General features: G+C 37.8%; 1 protein-coding gene across 1 annotated transcript in view; it reads left to right on the top strand.

Annotated features, from left to right (window-relative positions):
• LOC143622433 (photosystem I reaction center subunit psaK, chloroplastic-like) overlaps nt 1-14632 on the top strand; it is a 154189-nt gene extending 139557 nt beyond the window's left edge. Inside the window, exon 4 of the mRNA XM_077093590.1 lies at nt 14622-14632. The gene's annotated coding sequence lies outside the window, so the exon portion shown is untranslated. The remainder of the gene's footprint in view (nt 1-14621) is intronic.
• The last annotated feature ends 8457 nt before the right edge of the window (nt 14633-23089 follow it).

Genomic DNA, 23089 nt, shown 5'->3' with positions numbered 1-23089 from the left:
ACCTAAGCTTGTTTCTCCAATTTCTAAACCCGAATGACTTTTTCTCTGATGAATACGCAAACGGGCAACAGAAGTCCCTGAAACAATCAAATACGAATCAGTAGAAGCCACGACATTGGAAGAAAATAAAACCGAAGAAATGATGGCAGCACCAAACAATGAAGCAAACATGAGCCAGTATGCCAAGTCGACTCTCGAAGGACGAAGGCTACGAAAATGGAGTGGCCCCACCCGAAATCACCAAAAATTTCAAAATCAAATCAAGCACCGTCCATATGGTGGAAAATCCAGTTCAATTTTATGGTCTCCTCGTCGAAGACCCTTTTTCTCATATATCTCGATTCTTATGAATCCGCAGAACCTTTAAAATTCAAAATTGTTCAGAAGATGAGATCAAACTCAAACTCGACTCTTTCTCTCTAAGGGGAAAAGTCTTAGAATTGATAGAATCCCTTCCTTCTGGTTCCATCACTAACTGGGACCAGATGGTTGAACAGTTTCTCCTCAAGTACTTTCCGCCTGATAAAACTGCAAAATATCGAGCCAGCATTACCGAATTTAAGACTGATGATGATGAATGACTACACGCAGCATGGGAGAGATACAAAAGTATTCTAAGAAGATGCATACATCATGGACTGAGCGTTTGGTTACAAGTGCAAACCTTCTTTGACGCACAATCCAGTCAAAACAAATAGGCCATCGACCAAGTCGCCGGTGGAGACCAAGGATCCACATCACCTAACGAAGCATTTGAAATCATGGAGAAGGCATCAAAGAAGATTTTCGCTTATAACCCACCAAGAGCTGCACCAGCACATAAAGGAATGCACCATGTCGATTCCAACACCCTTGTCACCGCACAACTTGAAGCACTCTCAAAAATATTTCGAGCAACTTCAAGCCAAACTTTCAAAAACCAAGATCACCTGTGACACCTGTGGAGGAAAACATAAGACAAGTCACTGCAAACAAGTCCTTATGGCCATGCAAGAAGTTGACTTAATCGCCCGTCAAAACAATGCTTTCAGTAGCAACTACAATCCAGGATGGAGAAACCACCCGAATTTCAGTTGGAAGGACGGAGGTAACACTCAAACTCTACCCGTATTCGAAAAGATGCAGATGAATCAATTATTCCAAACTAAACCTCAATTTCAAAAGCAAAGTTCTAGTAGCAAATCAAAATCCGAACTAATCAAGTGAAGAAATGTTGACCCAAATCATGACCAAGACAAATGAAGCAGAAAAGAAGGCCGACTTAAGAGTCGTTGACATCAGCGAAGTATAGTTAAAGCATGAAGCTGACATAAAAAGCCAACAAGCATCATTGCAGAATCTAGAAACTCAGATCGAACATGTTGCTCGAAAATTGTCTGAAAGACCACCCGACGCTCTTCCAAGCAACACAATAACAAACCCAAATGCAATAGCAAACGCTGTTACACTGAGAGGTGGCACAACCACTGTTGCCTCACCAACTTCAGAACAATTATGTAGAAGGAAGTTCCTGAGAAAACGCAGTAAATACTGATCCCAGCAGGCACCGTATAACCTAAGGAACCAGTCTGAACTTATGTTCCACCTATTCCATACCCTGGACGGCTAAAATAGGAGAGATTGGAAGCTCAGTACGGAAAGTTATTAGAACTCTTCAAACAACTCCACATCAACATCCCTTTCGTTGAAGCCATTGCTCAGATGGCGAGATATGCAAAGTTTCATAAATAAGTGCTGACCAATAAAAGGAAGTTGGAGGAGCTCTCGCACTTCACCTTGAGTGAAGAATGCTCAGTTGTCCTCCAAAATAAGCTACCGCCAAAAATGATTGATCCAGGGAGCTTTACTATCCCTTGTCTCATAGAAAATTTGTCTGTTAGCAATGCCCTGGCCGACCTAGGAGCTAGTATTAATTTAATGCCTTATGTGGTTTTTGCAAAACTTGGGATAGGAGAAACAAAGCCCAGCAGGCACCGTGGACTCTTCAAATAGGAGAAACATACACTGGATGGCTAAAATAGGAGAGATTGGAAGCTCAGTACGGGAAGTATTAGAACTCTTCAAACAACTACACATCAACATCCCTGAGATAGGAGAAACATACCCTGGACGGCTAAAATAGGAGAGATTGGAAGCTCAGTATGGAAAGTTATTAGAACTCTTCAAACAACTCCACATCAACATCCCTTGCGCCGAAGCCATTGCTCAGATGCCGAAATATGCAAAGTTTCATAAATAAGTGCTGACCAATAAAAGGAAGCTGGAGGAGCTCTCGCACGTCACCTTGAGTGAAGAATGCTCAGTTGTCATCCAAAATAAGCTACCGCCAAAAATGATTGATCCAGGGAGCTTTACTATCCCTTGTCTCATAGAAAATTTGTCTGTTAGCAATGCCCTGGCCGACCTAGGAGCTAGTATTAATTTAATGCCTTATGTGGTTTTTGCAAAACTTGGGATAGGAGAAACAAAGCCCAGCAGGCACCGTGGACTCTTCAAATAGGAGAAATATTCACTGGATGGCTAAAATAGGAGAGATTGGAAGCTCAGTACGGGAAGTATTAGAACTCTTCAAACAACTACACATCAACATCCCTGAGATAGGAGAAACATACCCTGGACGGCTTAAATAGGAGAGATTGGAAGCTCAGTACGGAAAGTTATTAGAACTCTTCAAACAACTCCACATCAACATCCCTTGCGCCGAAGCCATTGCTCAGATGCCGAAATATGCAAAGTTTTATAAATAAGTGCTGACCAATAAAAGGAAGCTGGAGGAGCTCTCGCACGTCACCTTGAGTGAAGAATGCTCAGTTGTCCTCCAAAATAAGCTACCGCCAAAAATGATTGATCCAGGGAGCTTTACTATCCCTTGTCTCATAGAAAATTTGTCTGTTAGCAATGCCCTGGCCGACCTAGGAGCTAGTATTAATTTAATGCCTTATGTGGTTTTTGCAAAACTTGGATAGGAGAAACAAAGCCCAGCAGGCACCGTGGACTCTTCAAATAGGAGAAACATACACTGGATGGCTAAAATAGGAGAGATTGGAAGCTCAGTACGGGAAGTATTAGAACTCTTCAAACAACTACACATCAACATCCCTGGGATAGGAGAAACATACCCTGGACGGCTAAAATAGGAGAGATTGGAAGCTCAGTACGGAAAGTTATTAGAACTCTTCAAACAACTCCACATCAACATCCCTTTCGCCGAAGCCATTGCTCAGATGTCGAAATATGCAAAGTTTCATAAATAAGAGCTGACCAATAAAAGGAAGCTGAAGGAGCTCTCGCACGTCACCTTGAGTGAAGAATGCTCATTTGTCCTCCAAAACAAGCTACCGCCAAAAATGATTGATCCAGGGAGCTTTACTATCCCTTGTCTCATAGAAAATTTGTCTGTTTGCAATGCCCTGGCCGACCTAGGAGCTAGTATTAATTTAATGCCTTATGTGGTTTTTGCAAAACTTGGGATAGGAGAAACAAAGCCCACTCGCATGAGCATTCAGTTAGCTGACTGATCTGTTAAACATCCTCAGGGCATTGTTGAAAACATGCTTGTCAAAATTGACAAATTTGTTTTCCCAGTAGATTTTGTAATTTTAGACATGGAGAAAGACAAAAGTGTACCTCTGATTTTAGGAAGACCCTTTTTAGGCACCGCAAAGGCTATTATTGATGTTTGCACCGGCAAACTCACTCTCAGGGTAAATGACAAGACAATCACTTTTGAAATAGAAAAATCTATGCAACATCCGCAACATCACGATGACACATTATACTGTATTAACATCATCGATTCTATCATGAGTTACTATATGCGAAAGTCCTCCATCACTAACACACTAGAAACACAAGTCTTAACCAAAACTATCACCAAACCCATTTTAGAAAATGAAAATCTCGATGCTAACAACAACAATCAAGAAACATCAGAGTAGTGTGTGAGATCATTGAATGTAATGAAAAAATCAAAACCATCAATCGAAGAACCTCCAACCTTAGAATTAATAGAACTCCCAAACCATCTCGAATACGCCTTTCTAGAAAAAGACTCTCAACTCCCAGTAATTCACCTTTCTAGAGAAGATAAAGACGAACTTCTAAAGGTTCTTAAAAATCATAAAAAGGCAATCGCATGAAATATCATGGATATCAAGGGCATCAGTCCTTCCTTTTGTACTCACAAAATCCTCATAGAGGAAGTATAAAAACCCGTGGTCCAACATCAAAGATGTCTTAAGCCCAACATGCAACATGTGGTGAATAAAGAAGTAATCAAACTCCTTGATGTCAGATTAATATACCCAATCTCATATTCACCTTGGGATAGTCTAGTTCAAGTAGTACCCAAGAAGGGAGGAATGACAGTAGTAGTGAACGAGAAGGACAAGCTAATACTGATGAAGACCATCACAGGCTGCCGAGTTTGCATTGACTGCTGTAAGCTTAATGACACCACAAGAAAAGATCATATTCCACTTCCTTTTATCGACCAAATGCTTGAATGTTTATCTGGAAAAATGTTCTATAGTTTTCTTGATGGATTCTCTGGATACTTTCAAATTCCCATTGCTCCTGATGATCAGTAGAAAACCACTTTTACATGTCCGTATGACACCTTTGCCTACCGAAGAATGCCATTTGGACTATGTAATGCTCCGGCCACCTTCCAACGTTGCATGGTGGCCATCTTTCATGAAATGATCTAACACTCTACGGAGGTTCTCATAAATGACTTCTCAATATTTGGAGACTCCTTCAATCATTGTCTGAAAACCTAGAAAAAGTGTTAGCTAGGTGTGAAGAAGTGAACTTAGTGCTTAACTGGGAAAAAATGTCACTTTATGGTCAAAGAGGGCATTGTTCTCGGTCACAAGATATCCCAAGCAGGACCAGAAGTTGATAAAGCAAAAATCGAAACCATATCCAAACTTCCACCACCAACTTCAGTCGGAGCCATTAGAAGTTTTCTAGGTCACGTAGGATTATATTGCCGCTTCATAAAAGACTTCTCCAAAATTGCTAGACCTATGACCAAACTTCTAGAGAAAGATGCACTGTTCGTCTTCTATAAAGAATGTGTTGAATCATTCAACATATTGAAAGACAAATTTGTCAACGTACCAATTATGACTAAACCCGATTGGATCCTTCCATTCAAAATCATGTGCGATGCAAGTGACTTTGCAGTTGGGGCCGTACTCGGACAACGCAAAGAAAAATGTTTTCACCCAATTTACTATGCTAGTAAAAGTCTTAATGATGCACAAGAGAATTACACCACGACAGAAAAAGAGTTATTAGCATAGTTTTTGCCTTTGAAAAATTTAGATCCTACTTAGTTCTCTCCAAAACCATAGTTTACACCGACCATGCGGCCATACGATACCTCTTCAACAAGTAAGATGACAAACCCAGACTTATCTAATGGATTCTACTACTCCAAGAATTCGACATTGAAGTTAAGGACAAAAGGGGAGCAGAAAACGTAGATGCAGACCATCTTTCACGCCTAGAATGCCCAGCTTCAAAAGAACATCACAAGAAAATTATCGATGAGTTAGCCTTTTTCTTAAGATTTCACAAGCTAGATAGTTCGCGAAATTAGCAAACCAAGCACTTTCATCCTCTTCTTTCATGAACGCTTGGATATGCATGAGAACTTCGGGTGGTTTTTGGGAAGATCCATATTTGTTTAGTATAGGAGCCGATCAGGTCATTCATATGTGCGTATCAGGGAAGGAAGCCTTAGATATTCTTAAACACTGCCATGAAGGACCAACTGGTGGACACCACTGTCACAAAAGTGTTTGATGCAGGATTTTTCTGGCCTACTATATATAAAGACACACATGTTTTGATCTAAGCATGTGATGCTTGTCAAAGAGCCGGGAACAGCTCAGCCAAGAATGAGATGGCTCAAAAATTCATTCAAATATGTGAAGTCTTTTGATGTATGGGGAATAGATTTCATGGGCCCATTTCATAACTCATTCATAAATAAATACATCCTAGTAGCAGTCGACTACGTTTCTAAATGGGTGGAAGCGCAAGCTCTCCCCACAAACAATGCTCGGGTTGTTGTATGATTTCTGAAAATGTTATTTTCACGATTCGGTACTCCAAAAGCCTTAATCAGCGACAGAGGTACTCACTTTTTCAATGCCCTAATGGACAATTTCTTAGCTCGATATGGAGTTCACCACCGATTGGCAATACCATATCACCATCAGACCAGTGGGTAAGTGGAAGTCTTGAATCGGGGAATTAAAAGGATCCTCGAAAGAACTATAGGAATGAATCGCAAGAATTGGGCATAAAAGTTAGATGACGCTTTGTGGGCCCTTAGGACAGCCTACAAAACCCCCATACACCCTTCAAACTTGTTTATGAGGAAGCATGTCATCTACCCGTAGAACTAAAACACAAAGCTTATTGAGATCTTAGAGCAGTGAACTTTGATCTAATGACCGCCGTAAGAACCGGGAAGATCAAATTCACGAGCTCGAAGAACTAAGAACATTGGCATACGAAAATTCCTGGTCTTACAAAGAAAAGACTAAACATTTACACAACGCCCATTTAAAAGGAAACAAAAAGTTTCAAGTTGGCGATCATGTACTGTTATATACACACGTTTACGTCTTTTCACAGGAAAATTGAAATCTCGTTGGACACGATCTTGTGCGAAACCCATCACACACATCAAGTTTTTGGCATCGTACACAAAATAGGAAATTTTGCTTTCTTTAACAATGTGCGAAAGCTAAATCTCCTATTTTTTGTACGGGGCCAAAAACTGGATGTGCGTGATGCGTTTGCTAGTGTGGTAAAATAGTATGGAGATTTAACTTTCACACAAGATCGTTTTTAAAATTTATAAAAGTGATTTCTACTAAGACTAAACACACACAAAATAGGCAAGTGTACCTATCGTATACGTAGAATAGTATTGGTAAGCACCAAGTATCGATCCGTGGACACAACTGTTTTTAATAATAAATTTTCATTTTACTTTAATCAGAGAGTCTAATCATTTTGGGGTTGATTGTTAAAATTTAATAGAATACTTATATATTATATATATGTGAACAAGAAGATAAATTCAAAATGAGTAAATCAATTATATGAAGGTTACCATCTAAGATCAAGAATTCGCACCATTCTTCCTTGATGATCATTAAGTAAACATGTGATAAATTTTCCTTAATAATATATGATAGAATAGCCCCTCATTTCTAAGTGAACATATTCTATGATATGAAATAAAGTAGCATGCATATTTTCAATTCCATCCTTGCTTAATCTAATACTACCAAGAGAATGTCAATTTAAGTAGGCAATTAGTTTAGTAAAGTAGAAAGACTAGCATTGACTTCGGTTTCTCAAATATCTTATGAACCGGGTGGTTATAGTTTCCTCACACAACTTCCACTTGGTTGATTTAATTAGTTTATAATTACACATTCCTTTAACATATGATTTCTTTAACTAGCGTGATAACCTAAGCAATCGTGTTAACAATGTTATTTCAGAATTATCAAAACTAGAGAAATAGATCATAGCTTATATCTCATAATTTCTAAGTATAATATAAGGATCCATGTTTTATCTTGAATAAGTTATCAAGTTATTCTTTTTACCATTTCAAGTCTCCAATAACATGAGTGATTCATGAATGATTGTTAATCATCAACCATGATTTGTTGAGTTAAAGTGATAAACATTTTTCATCAAAGAATAAGTGCAAAATAACCATGTACTTTACTAAACTAAATCACATATTTAATATAATCATCAAGTAAAACAAAGCTTCTTCATAGAAATTAGATTGGTAATGGAGTTTTAGCTCATAATGAGAATGGTTATGAACATTAAAAGAGATGAAGATAACAAACACATAATCAAACTAGAACAATTTAACCAAATGTGGATAAATCTTCCTTCTTCAATGATGATAGATAATGATGATGATGATGATGATGATGATAATGATGATGATAGCCTCCAAGTCTTCAAACTCTCCACAAGATCTTCAATATAAGTGTAATGTGGGTGTTTTTATAAGTGAAACCCATATAGAATGTTTTCCTCAAGCACACTTGTTGAGTGCAACATGATCCACTATCTATAGGTAGTCTGGAAGGTCATGCACGGCCCCATGCTCCATGAGGCACGCCCCCATGTCCATCTTTCCACTCATATTTAATGCTCTGTCAGATCGTACATGATGACTCACCATGGGGGCGTGCTTCATAAGGCACGGCCCCGTGTTTTTGGTGTCTTGTTATATTTTCTTGTCTTTTCTGAAAGGTGACCATGGCCCCATGTCTTCTGAGGCACAGCCCCGTGTCCAGCTGTCCAGTATTTTGTCCTTTCTTGCAGATTTTTTTCTTTACTTGCACAGGAAAGCATGGGGGCGTGTTTTGCTGTTTTCTTGTTCTTTGGATTTTCGTTCATTTCTTCATTTGAGGCTTGGGTTTACCTAAAAATACATTTTAACATGATAAGTAACCATTTGAACTATATTATTTGATAGAAGTTGCAGTTTTTAGGGATTATTTGATGCTAAAAAGATGTATAATTTTATATACATCATTAATGTATGTTAAAAATATGGATCACCGATACAATCGTCTCACTCTTCAGAGGAAGGGCTCACCTTCTCCAGTAAGCACGCTAAATTCTAAGCTTTACGAATCTACTAATCTCACCATGTCAAGATAATGAGCATTCGCCTAACAACTAATTAGCTCTATATCAAGACAGAGTTCCCAACCTAATAAAAAACAACACTATATCTAAATAGTGTGTTCCCCTCTCAAATCATCCACTAAATGATGAATCCTTGTAAAAAAACTATAGCAACCTCTAGTGTTGACCCCTCAAATTATAAGTAAGATAGTTGGATGATAGCTTTGAAAAAGCTCTTCTACACTTTGATCTTTTCTCTTGATAATTGAAGCTTGGTTATACTTGAATAATGGAAAAGATTAGCCTTGAAGCATGTGTATTAATGTTGCAAAGAAAATGGGTTAAGACTTAGTTTGAATAAGCCTTTATTATATCCAAGCATGTGAGATGCTAAGTTAAGGACTAGTTACCCAACTGTCGATCCATCAATTGCTTCCAACGACCATGAACACCTAGTCCACTTCACATTAGGCTTGCCAATATGAACATTGTGTGTGGTTATTGCCTTTAATTTTGGCTTCTTTAGGTTGAACAATACATGTGAGAAGCTATCCCTTTCACTTCCCACTTCTCCAAGGAGTGAAACTAAGTTTTGAATTAATTTGGTAAAACATGCTTTAGTGACTTCAACCAAGGCTTCATGTTTTGCCATAAATGGACTTAAATTCTTTATTTGATAATGGTTGTGTCTTCAAGGAAAAGTTTGAATGGAAGACATACTCCAAGAGGAAAAAGCCTTTTGAAATATATTTGAATTTCAAATATCATATATTTAAACATTGTGTTGAAATATATTTTTATAAAGTTATCCTAAGTGTATAAAAAACTAACAACCTAACTTTGACTAAGTTGTTAATTTATCTAAAGTGTATTAGTCTTGTGATTGCTTCATCTTCATGTTGGTGTAGAAATCTTGATTTAATCATTTGTAGACACGAACTTGATAATCTTCGATCTTGAGTGTTTGTAGTCTTGATTAAGTCTTGTGTTGTTTAATTATGACTAATGATGATCAATAAAGTGTCAAGAGGCATTCTTGTCACATATAACATCATTTATGAACTAATACTATTTTATGTCGCATTGTCTAAATTAAGTCATTATCAAAATATTAATGTTGATTAAAATTTAAACCATTGTTTTTCCAACACTTTCTTTTGAATCCTATTTTGTTATTTTTATTTGTTGAACTAGGGCTGTCCTCGAACTAACTCGACCCGAGAAACCTGAACCCAAGAAAAGGCTAACCCGAACCGAGGTAATTCAGGTTGGTTCTTGGATCCGAATTCTAGGTTTTGGGTCAACCCGAAAATCCCGAATAAACTTTTAGTTTTAAATGCATATATATTTTTAGGTATTGTAGGCTAAGCCAAGTTATCAAAATTTAGTCCAAATCAACTATTCTCATTCCACCTATTATGAATCAATTGTTTATTGTTTATTAATGTTTCAATTTATGACTAAAGCAACTATATTCCAACACCCTATCATGGCAGACGATTATGTTGGTCTTATGTACTATGGTTATAATTTGTTAAATTTTACTCTTTTTAGGATGTTTTATCGGTTTATTTTTGTCTTGTTATTGTTTAAGTTACATTATAAGTAAAGAAAAATATGTTACATTTAAATTTAGCAATGCAGTTTTTCCTAAGATATTCAAAACCCGATTAACCTAACCCGAAAAAACCTGAACCTGGAGAAACCGTGATAGATTTGGATTAGGTTTCGAGTCTGAATTTAAAACTTTGAAACCCGGAGAACCCAATCCGAAAACCCAAAACCCGAATAACTCCCCTAGCTTGAACTCATGGTTGGGTTTTTTTTGGTTAGCAACAAATCAAAGCGACTAACTTGAGTAACCTTCATTGCACGAATTTCTTCAACAATTTCATTAGAAACTTTCTTTCTTATAACCACGGGTAATTGGTGATTCTTGGTTGGAATTTGTCACACCCTCACTTAAGGCCTAGGCATGTGACCCAATAGTTGGTACCATATTTGTATGTAAATCAGAGTTACGTTCAAATAGCGGAAGTACCCGTACATATACACAATGGTCGTGCTTCCCGCGGGAAAGCGTCCTATGACCAGGCGTGGTGCGATGTGCCCATGGCGTACTACCACATATGTAAGGATCCGGACAAACGTATACTACAGCCTGAGGGCTAGGCTTATACTCTTATTTATAACGGTTTTAGGAACACGTAGTTCCTTGTAAACAGTTTTCATATAACATGTTTGACTCGTTTGAAAACAAGTTTGTAAAATTTTGGGGGCGTATTCACCTTATCGCTTTGGGATCGGCTTCAACACCGTCCGAAGGTCTTTCCCTTGCTATCTCGCACCTATAGTACGAGTATAACCATTTGTTAGTCTGATATACAATCCGGCTTAAGACCTTTAGTCTTGTTTTATAACTCTACCTCGATGAACCTTTAGTTCATAGATCTCTTTTACTTGAAAACCTTTAGTTTAAAAGTGATTATAAACCTTTAGTTTATTTATAAAACCCGACGTTTCTTCTTTTCTAAGAAACGTATTCTTTTTCTTTTATTATTTAAGAATACTCATTATCACTTAAATAATAATTTCATAACAAAGAATATATATACCTGCACACACATATATATATATATATTTATCTATCACAACATATCTTTTACTCTTTCTTTGTTATGTTTTCTTTTCTTTTATCGAGGTATCGAGTATAACCACGACTTAAGGTTTAAGCCTTTATTATAATAATATTTTATTATTATATTCATTGGCGTTAAGCCTTACCTTAAAGGCTTATGAAAACCTTAACGATTTGAGCAGCACTCCAACGCCGCTTGTTTTCTTTTGTCGTCTTGACCAACGTCCCTTCTCATTGCCAAACAGTAATAGCAATCTTCAACATTCGTTGACATGTTTTTCGAGGATCATCATCATGATAACAAACGCCTTCTTGGTTGTATGAGGGTGGATGGTGGCACGGACTTCGAGGTACCGTTGGCACAGAAATCGAGGGTCGTGACACGCTTATCAAGGAAATATGGCACATTTATCGAGGTGGATCGAGTATGTGATTGTGGGATTGTAGAGAGATGTTATAGAGAGAATTGATGGCTGGATTTTGGTGTGTCAAATGAAGATCCCGGACTTGCTATTTATAGTCAAAATATAGAGTCCTATCGCGGTACGCGACGGCCTTCTGGGCACCCGTCGCGTATTGCGACGTAGGCTTGCGTAGTCACAATGTAGGTCTGTCACGTGTCGCCACGTGGCAGACGGTGTTCCACGTGTGGACACGTGGCGGACGACATGCCACATGTCGGGACACGTGTCAGACCGTGTGCCACGTGTGGACACGTGGCGGAACTGGTTCCAGACGTATCAGGCCACGTCATCACGTATCGCGATGACGTAAGTTAACAGCGATCGTGTATCGCTGTTGACTTCTAGAAGCGTTGACCAAGCCCCATCGCGATACACAATGGGCTTGTCTTTTTCTCCGTCGCGTAGCACGATAGGACAAGAAAACAGATTTTTCATTTTAAACCCTAAGGTTTGGAATTTTGGCATTTTTGGTCCTTTGACTTTGGAAAGTTGACATTTTGAACTTGGAATTTTCATGATGTTACATCCTCCCCACCTTGAAATAAATCTCGTCATCGAGATTACTTTACAAGAACAAGTGGGGGTATTTATTTCTCATTTCCGATTCGAGTTCCCAAGTATATTCGGGCCCTCTTCGTGAGTCCCATTTGACTTTCACAATTTTCAATGTTCTTCTTTTTAATTTCTTTGTTTTCAAATCTTCTATTTTAATTGGACGTTCTACAAATTTTAAGTTTTCATTTATTTCGACGTCTTTTAAGGCATGGCTAAAGATTCATCAGTTAAACATTTACGCAGATTCGAAACATAGAATACATCATGTATCCCTTGCATTTCCTCGGGCAGTCGCAAACGATATGCAACAGTGTATATTCGTTCAAGTACCTCAAAGGGTCCAACGAATCGAGGACTTAACTTTCCTTTCTTACCAAAGCGAACAACGCCTCTCTAGGGCGAGACTTTCAAAAGAACTTTGTCACAAACATTAAATTCCAACGGCTTACGACGGACATCAGCGTAACTCTTTTGGCGATCACGTGCCGTCTTGAGTTGTTCTCGAATTTGGAGAATCTTGTCGGTGGTTTCTTGGACTATCTCGGGTCCAGATAATTAATTGTCTCTGGTTTCAGACCAACACACGGGCGTTCTACATTTTCGTCCATATAACGCTTCGAATGGTGCAGCTTGAATACTTGTGTGATAACTATTATTATACGAAAATTCCATTAGGGGTAAGTGGTCATCCCAACTTCCACCTAAATCAATCACACAAGCCCAAAGCATGTCTTCCAATGTTTGAATGGTCATTTCGTTTGCCCATCAGTTTGTGGATGATAGGTGGTGCTAAGGTTTAACTTTGTACCAAGTGCTTGTTGGAAACTTTTCCAAAAATGAGATGTGAAACGGATGTCTCGATCAGAGATTATAGACAGCGGTACTCCATGCAAAGAAACGATGGTGTTTACATAGGTACGCGCTAATCTATCCATAGAGTATGATTCATTGATAGGTATAAAATACGCGGACTTTGTTAGGCAATCCCGAAGGCTTTTGGTGTTCAGCCTTGAGTTTCAAACATGTTAAACATTTCGCGACATGCGAAGCGACATCCCTTTTCATTCCATTCCACCAATAGTTTGATTTGAGATTATGATACATTTTGTCGCTCCCGGGATGCATCATATATTTGGATTTGTGAGCCTCGTTCAAAGTTTTCTCACGCAAGTCCCCAACGATTGGTACCCAAATTCTATTACCGAGTCTATGGATACCATCGTCACCCTTGACTAGCGAGTCAATAGTGCCGTTACGTTTTTCGTCTTAGATTTGGTTTTCAGCGATCGCTTGATTTTGGGCAGATTTGATTTGTTCGAGGAGATCAACTTGGAGTTCTAGCCTCAATGCTCGGACTCTTTTTGGCTTTTCATGTTCCTTGCGACTTAAGGCGTCAGCCACGACGTTGGCTTTGCCTTCATGGTAAACAATCTCACAATCATAGTCATTGAGTGTTTCCATCCATCGCCGTAGGCGCATGTTAAGCTCTTTTTGAACGAAGCTGTGTTTTAGACTTTTGTGATTGGTGTACACGATAAATCTTACTCCATAGAGATAGTGCATCCATATCTTTAATGCAAAGATTATGGCGCATAACTCTAGATCGTTAGTTGTGTAACTCTTTTCGTGTACTTTGAGTTGACGAGAGGCGTAGGCGATTACTTTCTTGCGCTGCATTAGTACGCATCCCAAACCGAAATGAGACGCGTCACTAAATACCGCAAAGTCCTCAGTACCTTCTGGCAAGGCCAGTATAGGTGCTTGGGTGAGTTTTTATTTGAGTATATCGAACGCCTCTTGTTGCTTTGTTCCCCAGTCATATTTGATGTTCTTGCGAGTTAAGGAGGTTAAGGGAACGGTGATTCGGGAAAAGGTTTCAATGAACCTACGGTAATAGCCGGCCAAACCTAAGAAACTTCTTATCTCGGTTGACGATTTTGCGATCTCCCACTTAGAGATAGCTTCAATCTTAGCGGGATCGACTTGAATACCGTTGACGTTGATGATGTGACCAAGAAATTGTACCTCGTGTAACCGGAATTCACATTTTGAGAATTTAACATATAATTTCTCGGTTCTAAGAATTTCGAGCAGAGTTCGAAGATGGACTTCATGATCAGCCTTAGACTTAGAATAAATAAGTATGTCGTCAATAAATACGATCACAAATTTATCCAAGTAAGGCTTACAAATTCGGTTCATCATGTCCATGAACGCGGCTGGAGCATTAGTAATTCCAAACGGCATGACCGTGAACTCATAATGTATACCTTGTTCGAAAAGCGGTTTTCGGGATATCCTCGGATTGGACTTTGAGTTGGTGATAGCCGGAACGAAGATCGATTTTAGAAAAGAAGCTAGCACCTTGAAGTTGGTCAAAAAGATCATCGATTCGAGGGAGTGGATAACGATTTTGATTGTGACTTTGTTCAACGCACAATAATCGATACACATACGCATGGATCCATCTTTCTTCTTGACAAATAGGATTGGCGCTCCCCATGGTGACGAACTCGATCGAATGAAACCTTTCTCCAGTAGCTCATCGAGTTGTTTCTTTAACTCCTTCATCTCGGTTGGCGCTAAGCGATACGGAGCTTTGGCGATCGGAACGGTACCGGGAATAAGATCAAACCTAAACTCTACTTCGCGGTCGGGAGGGATTCCGGGAAGTTCATCAGGAAAGACATCAGAAAAGTCAGAGACTACAGGTACTTCCTTTATCTCCTTTGGCTTTGACTCTTCAATGACATAGGCCATGAATGCTAAGCATCCTTGATTTAAAAATTTGTTAGCCCTAATCATGAAAATTATGCTAACTTGGCCAGCGTATTTGCCCCCTTCAATTCGAATCGTTCGTTTATCGGGGGCTTGAAGTTCCATGGTTTTGCTATTGCAGATGATACGGGCATGGTTATTGGATAACCAGTCCATACCAAGTACAATATCAAAACCAGCAAGTGCCATAGGTAAGAGTTGGATAGGCAGAATATAACCAGCTAAATGAATTTTTCTGTTTTCAAGGGCTTCGGAGATCTTAACGATTTCACCACTAGCAGTCTCGACGCTTAGAGTTTTATCTAATTTTGTTAAAGGTTCGTTTAATAGACTACAAAAATTATAATCTATAAAACTTAAATTGGCACCCGAATCAAATAGAACTCTAGCATAGGTGTCGTTGACTAAAAACGTACCGGTAATGGTTTCCGGCATATCAGCGGCCTTCTTTGTGTCGAGTACGAAGACTCGCGCGTTTCCCTTCTTGTTCTGGCCACTTCCACCGGCACCACCAGTCGCGGGTTTGTTCTTTGGGCATTCAGAACTTACATGCCCCATCTCCTTACAATTATAGCACATCATCTTCTTTTTCCAGCAATCAGCAGCCGTATGACCCGTACGATTGCATGACTCACAAACTTTAGGAGGCGGAGTGAAGTTACATCGACCCTTGTGATACCTCCTACATGTCTTGCATGGCGTAGCATTTGAATTGAATTGATTTTGGTGTTGGTGTACGCCTTTGCCTTTGAAGTTGGTGCTTCCTCCAGTTCTCTCTTGAGGAGTTGTTGCAATCTTCCTATCCTCTTCCTTGTTGCAGACCATTCCGCCCATCAGATAACCAACTAACTCCATCGCAGAGTCAGCGATTTGAGGTAAGTGAGACCTCACCATATCGCGGATTTCCCGCGGCAGTCCCCAAATATATCGGGTAACTTTGCTGGATTCAGGATTCACCAGCTGGGGAACCAGACGACAATATTCGTGAAACTTGGTGTTGTATTCACGAAGGTTCGTCCCCACGACCTTAAGATTTAGAAATTTAGTTTGGATTTGGTCGGTTTCATGCATGGGATAAAATTGTCCCATCAACAGAGTCTTGAATTCATCCCAGTTCAATTTGTATATCAGTTCTCTCCCTTTGCTCATCAACATCGTATTCCACCACTCGAGCGCTTCTCCCTTAAACATAAGGGCAGAGTATTGAATCTTCTCCTCATCGGAACATTTGCTTGTTATCACGATCTTCTCCATCTCCTTAAGCCACCTCACGGTTGTGATGGCTACTTTATCACCATGGAACTCCTTCGGTCCATAGTACTTGAAATCCTTAAACGAACACCCTACAATCTTGAGTTTCTTGATTCTTGCCTAACACTTCCATCAACATTCGATTCATGAACACTTTCTTCTTTATGAGTCGGTTTCGGACGGGATTTCACGGATTTTCGGGAAGGATTAACGGAATGAGAACATTTTGAATTTTTCGATCGAGACCTAGCCATGGACTCTTCTCTAACCGCATCCATAAACATCTTTTGTATTTTATTCATATATTTTTCGGGAATTTCTTCTTCCTGATTACCCACGGGGTCTTTCCCCTTTTCTTTTCTTATTTCTTTCTCTTTTTCTTTTCTAACATTTTTGTTGTTGTTACTTTGTTTAGACATTTTATTGTTTTTCTTTTCGATTTATATATGAAATTCAACAAATTTTTCTTTCTTAATACAACAGTTTATTCATAACAATATATATATCATAAGTGATATATATTTTTATTATACAACACAAAGATATATATATCGTGTCACACGATATATATATATTTATAGACCTATCTTTACATAAGAACGTCTCAGCGTTCTTTATTATACATATAACACATACAACTATTTTACACACATACTTCCGTCTTATCTCCTTTTTCATCACCTCAATCCTTCATGAACTTTTTCACTATCTTTGTCAGCTTGTTACATTTATGAAGAAGCTTTTCTCCTATCTTCTTCTTTTTCTTTCCTTCATCAGCCACCTTCTTCCTCCAATCATCTGTTTCGTGCAGAGCGCAGTCCAAGTGCTCTTCATACGACTGTGGGACCTTGTTGGGGTATCCATATTGTGGAGGTGGGTCACGGTAACCTAATGTCACCATCTCATTGTGGAGGTGGGTCACGGACCTTGTTGGGGTATCCATATTGTGGACGGCCCTTCGTCATTGTTGGGTTGAGAGTTGACTTCGTTGAGAGTGGAGATTCCGGTATGCCACCTTCGTTGATCAAAGTGACATTGCATCCAGTCGAATGATAGGGATTTCGGTTCCTCTTTGATGGGTAGATTGGAAAGGAAAGCATACGATGGGTGTGGTTTTGGTGGTAGGTATCTAGTTGGGTAGTATTGCGGTATTTCTGATGGTTGGTAAGTGGGGATCTCCAATGGATGGTATGTCGGTACTTCAGAGGGTTGGTACATGGGTATTGTTGGTGGATGATAGCTTGAGTGTCTTGGTGGTTCAATTCTTTGTTTCGGTAGACTATCGGGTACGTCTATTGGATAGTGTCTGCTTCCGGGGTAGTACACAGGTTTATTTAGATCATGTTCTACATCTTGATCAAAGTAGGCTTCATAGTTACGATCACTCATGTTGTCTTCGGGGAATGGTTCAACGATTCCAGCCTCTTTATCCTTGCACACAAAGCTCTCCATATAAGCTTTGAATGACATCTACATTTTGGGTGGTTTAGAATGAAGAGGGAAAAGAAAAGGTTACCAGCCTATCTTATCCCTAAAATAAATAATCATATATTTCCTATACTTGGATCGAAGCTTGGGTATTGTTTTATGATACCCAATTCGCTAAGATCGATGGCTCTGATACCAACCTGTCACACCCTCACTTAAGGCCTAGGCGTGTGACCCAATAGTTGGTACTATATTTGTACGTAAATCAGAGTTACGTTCAATTAGCGGAAGTCTTTATAAAATATAAGGATCAAAATTGTAAAATATTTACAATACAAAAGACGGGATATAAAAGTTTCCCGTTTAGTGTTTAAAAGATTACAAAACCACCATTTTTAATAATTTAAGTTTATACAAAACCAATCCGAGCCATTGGATAATTTTAGCACTTCGTCACTCCAATCGCTAATCTTGTTCACCTACAAAATGTAAATAAAATACGTCAGCAACGAATGCTGGTGGACACGCTGACGCTAAAATATTTTCTTTTACATTATTACCCCTCGAGACTACGCCTGCCTCGGCACATCGTGGCTTAGGAATAACAAAGTCAAAACAACACATTTATAAATTCAAGTCTCTACTCTAGGTCACCTCAGCAAACACCGCAGCGTTCGACTTAGTTAAGTACCCGTACGTATACACAATGGTCGTGCTTCCCGCGGGAAAGCGTCCTACGACCAGGTGTGGTGCAATGTGCCCATTGCGTACTACCACATATGTAAGGATCCGGACAAACGTATACTACAGCCTGAGGGCTAGGCTTATACTCTTATTTATAACGGTTTTAGGAACATGTAGTTCCTTGTAAACAGTTTTCATATAACATGTTTGACTCGTTTGAAAAAAAGTTTGTAAAAGTTTGGGGGCGTATTCACCTTATCGCTTTGGGATCGGCTTCAACACCGTCCGAGGGTCTTTCCCTTGCTATCTCGCACCTATAGTACGAGTATAACCATTTGTTAGTCTGATATACAATCCGGCTTAAGACCTTTAGTCTTGTTTTATAACTCTACCTCGATGAACCTTTAGTTCATAGATCTCTTTTACTTGAAAACCTTTAGTTTAAAAGTGATTATAAACCTTTAGTTTATTTATAAAACCCGACGTTTCTTCTTTTCTAAGAAACGTATTCTTTTTCTTTTATTATTTAAGAATACTCATTATCACTTAAATAATAATTTCATAACAAAGAATATATATACTTGCACACATATATATATTTATCTATCACAACATATCTTTTACTCTTTCTTTGTTATGTTTTCTTTTCTTTTATCGAGGTATCGAGTATAACCTCGACTTAAGGTTTAAGCCTTTATTATAATAATATTTTATTGTTATATTCATTGGCGTTAAGCCTTACCTTAAAGGCTTATGAAAACCCTTACGATTTGAGCAGCACTCCAACGCCACTTGTTTTCCTTTGTCGTCTTGACCAACGTCCCTTATCGTCGCCAAACGGTAATACCGATCTTCAACACTCGTTGACACGTTTTTCGAGGATCATCATCATGATAACAAACGCCTTCTTGGTTGTATGTGGGTGGAAGGTGGCACGAACTTCGAGGTAACGTTGGCACGGAAATCGAGGGTCGTGACACGCTTATCGAGGAAATATGACACGTTTATCGAGGTGGATCGAGTATGTGATTGTGGGATTGTAGAGAGATGTTAGAGAGAGAATTGATGGCTGGATTTGGTGTGTCAAATGAAGATCCCGGACTTGCTATTTATAGGCAAAATCTGGAGTCCCATCACGGTACGCGACGGCCTCCTGGGCACCCGTCGCGTATCGCGACGTAGGCTTGTGCAGTCACAACGTAGGTCTGCCACGTGTTCGTGGCAGACGGTGTGCCACGTGTGGACACGTGGCGGAACTAGTGCCAGAAGTGTCAAGCCACGTCATCGCGTATCGCGATGACGTAAGTTAACAGCGATCGCGTATCGCTGTTGACTTCTTCTAGAAGCGTTGACCAAGCCCCATCGCGATACGCATTGGGCTTGTCTTTTGCCCCGTCGCGTAGCGCGATAGGACAAGAAAACAGATTTTTCATTTTAAACCCTAAGGTTTAGAATTTTGGCATTTTTGGTCCTTTGACTTTGGAAAGTTGAAATTTTGAACTCGGAATTTTCATGATGTTACAGAATTTATATAATAATCTCATTCTCAGAAGTCATTGTTCTTTTCTTACTACCACCGCTTTGTTCATCATCCACTTCATGTTCAACACAAGAACATATGCCACCAGATATCTCTAAAGCCCACTTTGGGCACTTACACATAACTTCATTGAAAACAATGGAGTCGTTAAACTTTTTCCTACTCTGAAGGTAAACTTTATGAGCATCACTCTCAATATCTTTTTGAGATGTTCCACCTTTTGCTTAACAATATGCTTCCCGATACGCAACAACCCATTTCCGGTGTTTTTATTAAGTCGAGTATAATGGCCTTTTTCATTTGGTTAACAGTCCTTTCACCAAGCATTTTCGGGCTTTCTGCCCGAGATGCATCGTACGATTTTTTACTGCTATCCATAGTGATATTCTTCTAGTTGTTTCCGCGAATGCTATCTCCACTATCCATACACCATGCCGACATTAAAGCAATGTCTTCAGCAGCACCCCATTTAGTGGTTTCTCGTGACTTTTTTCCAGTATTTTATAACATTTGAGGGTTTTGAGTGAATGAAAATTGGCTTGGATTTGGAAAAAAATGAAGAGTTTTCATAGTACTGATATTCTAATAATTTTCAGAATCACCAAGGTTCATATACAAATTTAAAAACTTATCCATGTTTTTAAATACAAAACATGAAAGAGGGGAAAAGAAGCATAATTGGATATGAATTTTTATCATAATACCATACGCTATATATAAAAAATTCTTAAGTTTTTAAACTTTTTACATTTTTATTTTATTGAATAAGTTAAATGTGAAATCTTTTGGATAATTAAACTTATAAAAAAAGATCTAACAAACCTGTAATAAATAAACATGTGCTATGTTGTAATAAGATCAGAAGATAAAAATATAATAAAAACTTAAATAATAAAACAATATAATTTAAATAAAATAATAATAATTTAAATAATACAAAAGAATAATAGTTCTAAAAATACGAAAGTACAAGTTATCTTTTCTTACTATACTAATAAGCAAAAATAATTATGCATATGTGTCATAACCACAATAATTCCTAGATTAAAATTCTCTACTAATCTTCTAATCTCTCTTCTTCTTAATCTATGGTATCCATGGGTCATGGGTGAAAATGGTTTGATCCATGAGTTACATCTCAAGATATAATGCATACATTAATGACTATCAGCAACAATCCAAAACCTAAAATATAATTTTGCTCAATGTATACCTTACTTTTTGTTAAAGATGTCAACAAATGTTTTAAGAATAAGGACTTGTGAATTCAGTTTGAATTATGCGAGACTTCTCACTTCATATATATAAATTTTTAATTATGTTATTTACCTTAAATTTTCAATTAATGTGATTATTAATTTTGTATCTTTATTTGATTTTATAAACGTAGTCATTCTTAAAAAAACTTTTAAACATTGAAACCATTATCAGTTATACCTAAAAAATTAGAGCCCTGTAATCCAAATTTTTGCTAAAAAGTTATGAATTCGAATTCTTTGTTTTTTTGGAAACTGTCAAATTTCGGGGGGGGGGGGGGGGGAGGAGGGGGGTTATTTCATAAACATTTATTACATAATCAATTTCAACAAAACAAATCTTATGTTATTCTGCTAATAAAAGAAAATGTTGATGCTTAGGTGTCAAACATACATTCACTATGTGCCTAATTTTTCATCATAATTTCTAATCTCTCATCTCATTCATCATAACTATCCATTAGTCAAAATCATTTTATCAATTGAGTTATAACATAGTTAGATGGATTTTATTGATTATTTAAAGATGTATAAATGCCATGTTTATAATCACCATTCAAGAAGAGTTGATGCTGAAATCAATTATTGGTTTGGTTGTGGTTTTTCAACATTACAGAAAGTATATATTTAGGTGTGCATATATGTAATCTCATGACACTATACTTTAGATTATTGTCTATATGCATATTGATAACCATCTTTTAAACATTTTTACACGAAAAATTATATTAAGTTCATATTATCCATCATGTGTAGTACACGTGGTGAAACATGAAAAATTTATAATTCATAAATCGTTTACTTTGTCTATTACATTAATTTACATGTTAAATGAGACCTTAAAATGATTATTACAAATATGAATTACTTCTTTATATACAAAATTTGTATCACATGTTGCGCTTAATGTGAAGAAACCTTTCGGACATACAATCCTATTACCAAATTTTGTTTGTCGCATTTCGGACTACAATTGTATCACATATTTCATTCTGATTTGACCTGAGGCAATCATCGAATACTTACGAGTCATTTTAAATAATGGTACTTCGATAAAAACTAATATAGCCTCAAAGGCCTATGTAGCACCTTGCATTTATAGCAACTTGGTTTATCATCATCAATGAATCTTTTAGATTCATTGTATGGTATGCTAAACTACACACAATTTCAATCATGAGAAATATATTAAGAATCACAAATATTATACCTGGTTTATTTAATTTATTTTTACCTTTAATTTTGTTTATATTTTTTCAAATAACAGAACTTATATATTTTTGTCATTTGACAAATCCTGTGTAATAGACGGGTTCAAAGGCTAGTATTAAAATATTCCATAACCATTTGCAAGCTTGGATAGTTGAAACGAACCAGCTGTGGACCAAAAGAGAATTTTATAATTTTTAATTAAAAATGTTTTTTTGTTGTATTATGGCACCTTGCAACCAGTTATGGTATATGGTCATGATAGTGGATAGCCTAAGGAAAACTTATATCGAACTCTCTCCCTCTCTCTCAAGTTCTCTTTCATATTTTCTTATAAGTTATGTTGTCTTTTATTGTATTATCGAGTCTTTTCTATGAAGTTTTAGCGATTTATTGTCCCATGCATTCACTTAAAAAATTTAAAAGAGTAACGCGCATTCACTTAAAAAAAATTTTCAGTTACCAATTAATCTTAAATTCTGGTTTGATTATTTCAGAACTATAGTTTGAAATAATAATTTTATCGATTACCTAGATCATCGTAGAAATTAGCTTCAAGCGTCTTCGATCTGACACTATAATTTTAAACCTT

The sequence above is a fragment of the Bidens hawaiensis genome, unplaced genomic scaffold (assembly GCF_021521415.1).
Source record: "Bidens hawaiensis isolate Kalapana, Puna unplaced genomic scaffold, B.hawaiensis_p1.1 tig00000326_1, whole genome shotgun sequence".
Lineage (NCBI taxonomy): Eukaryota > Viridiplantae > Streptophyta > Magnoliopsida > Asterales > Asteraceae > Bidens > Bidens hawaiensis.
Note: the sequence above shows the minus strand (reverse complement) of the source record. Positions and strands in the feature narration are given on the sequence as shown.